The sequence below is a fragment of the Gracilinanus agilis genome, chromosome 3 (assembly GCF_016433145.1).
Source record: "Gracilinanus agilis isolate LMUSP501 chromosome 3, AgileGrace, whole genome shotgun sequence".
Lineage (NCBI taxonomy): Eukaryota > Metazoa > Chordata > Mammalia > Didelphimorphia > Didelphidae > Gracilinanus > Gracilinanus agilis.
In genome coordinates, this window is record NC_058132.1 from 15,428,480 (window position 1) to 15,432,216 (window position 3,737).

A 3,737-nucleotide genomic window follows, 5' to 3' on the forward strand; every position below is an offset into this window, starting at 1 on the left:
GTACTCTGTACAAGTGGAGACAGGAAGAGGAACTAGGAGGAATAGAAGCAGAAGGAAGAGAATCATCTCCAGACCAAAATTCCTTCTCATGAGAAATGTGTGTGTATGTGTGTGTTGGATGGGGAAAGCTAGAGAAAACAGACCCCAGGGCAACTCCCACAACTCCAGAAAGCAGAGCCTTACAAGAGACTGAAAGAGAGCCTGTTCTTGTTCTTTTATCCATAACCTTCAGATCTCTAATCCTATCCCTATCAGGCAGGTGCTGTGGAGATCTCTGGGAGCAATAATTTCTTCTTGAGAGGGATTGTCTTCAGTCAGATTCTCAAGAGAAAGGTAACAAGGCACTCATGGGATCTGAGAACTGGGAAATTGCAGGCAAGAGTGGCTGCTATAAGAAAAACAATGTTGATAGTCACTTTGGTACTTGGGTTTGTTGTTGTTGTTGTTCCACAGCACTTTGCCCAAATTTTGTAAGACAGAAGGAATATTGTCATCCCCACATTTCATATGATAATCCTTGAGTTTAAAAAGGTCAAGTAACTTGGCCAGGGTTATGCAAATGAATAAGCATTTATTACTCACCTACTATTGTCATGGGAGAGTGAGTTTTGTTATGTGAGAGTGAATGCTGGTTCCAGCCCAGAGAATTGCACCTCAGACCCCTTCATCCTAAGGCATAAAAGTGTTTATTTAAGGATGTTTCAGATAGTGTAGCCAGGGAAATGGAAAAGCCCAGGGTTATGGAAAAAGCCAAAACAGAATTTTGAGTTGCTACATTTATTATGAGTCTGGTATATTCCCATCATTGGAATTCTCATCCCTCCCTCAGATTATTCTTCCCATGGATGTTCCAGGGAGTGTTCGAGGGGAAGGGGCAGTGAAGAAGTACAAAGTTCCCCAGTGTACCTGGGTGATGCTTCCTCCCATTTCCTGTTTGTCAGACTTTTCCAGGTTGTTATGGGTGCTTAGGTATCCTTTATTAACCTTGCAAAATCCCCTTATCAAGGGGAATAAAATCATAACATCCTTCAAGTTTGCTACGGTGCTCCTCCTCCCTTCAGGCTTGACATTGCAAGCTTTTGTGAACTGGAAGTAGCTGGGAAAGCATAGGGCAACATATTTTTCTGCTAACTAATAAAAAGATCTAAAGGTGCCATTAAAGAAAAAGGATTTCAAAGTGGTTCTAAGGTTTTAAAGCATCACTTACCACTTCCAACTGTCATTACTGTGTGCCAGGTATGGTGTCAATCTCTGGGAACACAAAGACTTATGAGATATCCTCAATTTTCAAGGAATCAGCATTCCCCTAGGTTAAAAAAGGGGAGTGTAGAAGAAGATAAGAAAGAAGGAAAGGGGGAAAGGATGAGGATGAGAAAAGGAGCCTGAAAACTCCATAAGAAGGGATAAGGAGAGCAATGTCAAGGCTGGATAATGCTTCATTTCTCAGATGTGGACTATATAAGACCAAGAGAAATTATTGCTCAAAGTCCTGCAGGTAGTAAGTGTCAGAGCTAGGATCAAACTGAGTTCTTCTGACTCTTCAATAGAGGTGATTTTAGCTCAATAAAAGGAAGACTTGAATAACAACTTGTATTACCAGGCAGTGAAATAAATGGTGGTGAACTCCCTGGTCTAAAAAATTCTACAGCTAAGATGCATGAATGCTGGGGTGTGAATCCTGGTTTCCCAAGTCTCCATATAACACTTTAGAGTCTGATGATTTTTTCAGGGACCTTAGAGGTCATCTCTTCCAATCTCTTTATTTGCCCATTATTTTCAAAACAAGAAGTACCAGAGTCGGGATTCAAATCTAGGTCCTTTTGATGCACACTGAAATGTCCCCCTGCCAAGTAGCTGTATATTGGTTCTAAGGTCTACCTTTCAGATATGACATAAGAACTGCTTAAATTCTCAGTTATGAGAAAATTCCTCACATCAATCTTTAGACATAACCAGATCCTTAGATTAATCTTTAGACATAACCAGATAACCAGAGGGGGGTCCTCTGGACAGCAAGTACAGGTAGTTCAGATTTCCAGCCATCTAGGACTAGATTCAAATGATGTTCAATTTCCACAATCACTGCCTTCCTTTGGAGTTTGGGCAGAATCAGGCAAAAATGACCTAAAGTTGCCTCAAGGGATTTAATGTATCATTAGCATCCCATTGACATTGTGATTTTCTCCTCCCATCCCAGTGGGCAAACCAAGTGAATCATGAGTAAAGCCACACAGACCAAAATGATCTATGAGTTAAGTGACATCAGTTCCCTTGAGATGCAGGGCAACCACTGCCCAAACAAAAGACCCCTTTCTTAGTAACTATTCTAGATAAAAAGTGTTCCTGAGAACCCCTACGCACCTTGTATTCTCTTATTCTCTACTTTCACTTACCACCCCTCCTTACCTTAATTACTTGCTTCCTATACTAGCTACTTTCTTACTCAATTTTCATACAATAAAGCTTGTTTCCTTGAAATGGAGCCAGTCTGAGCCATCAATCAATTCTTTGGATGAGACCCAATCAACATTAAGCACATCATTTCGACTCAGTCCTGTGCTCTGTCTCCTGAGATGTGCTTCCTGTTCTAACAGAGTGCTATACTTAGAGTCAGGATCCCAGGGTTCACACCCCAGCTTTCATGCTTCTTAGCTGAAGGCTAGAGGGTGCAACATATAGAGCAGTAGTCTTGGAGTCTGGAAGACATACATGAGTTCAAATCCAGTCTCAAACACTTACTAGCCATGTGATCCTAGATGAGTCCCTTAATTTCTTTCTACCCCAATTCCTTCAATAGTACTAATAGTACCTAACCTCAAGGTTGTTGTTAAGATCAAATGAGACAATATTTGTAAAGCTCTTAGCTGAGTTCTTGTCAGAATTAAAAACAAACAAACAAACTACCTTCCATCTTATAATCAATACTGTATATTAGTTCCAAGTCAGAAGAATAGTAAGAGCTCACCAATTGGGGGTGTTATTTTCCTAGGGTCACACAGCCAAGAAGAGTATGACACCAAATTTGAACACAGGACCTGACCTCTCTAAGCCTGAGCCTATCCACTGAGACACCTAGTTGCCTCCTAGGCAAACTTATAATTAATAATGTTCCTGGAAGTTCTTAGGAAGTTATTCACTTGACTTGCCTTAGTTTCCTCTTCTGTAAAAAAAAAAGGGGGACATTATAATCAAGAAAATCATGGGGATTAAAACAACAAGTGATTAACTGCTCAAATTGGGTGACTCCATCTTGTGACTCAATTTTGGAGCTATCTCGTTTCCTTTTCAAGAGGGGCTCAAATTCAAATTCTATCTTGTGAAAAAACTTTATTCAATTGGGAGAAAACTTTCTTACATTATTTGACCAAAGCCCTGCGTGACCAAAGAGCCAAACCACCTCTTCCTGCTATGACCTTTAACCAAGAATATGGGATACACTGGCCAGAAACCCAATGATTCATGCATCTCAAGCAACCCATATGTCTTCTCAGAAAACTGGCCCCATATTGATCAATCAGTTATTGTTTCCGTGTTCCTTTGATTGCTTACAGATGGTAGAGAGGAGTGGGATTTCTCTTATTTTCTGAATTCAGCCAATAGCACTTGTTCACCTCTCAACTTGGAAAGTCCCTAACATTATTTTGTTAAAAATCAGATTAGCAATCATGTAACCATGGAAAATTTTTCTTAAAAAAAAAATATATATATATATATACACAAACAAACAGAAATAAATA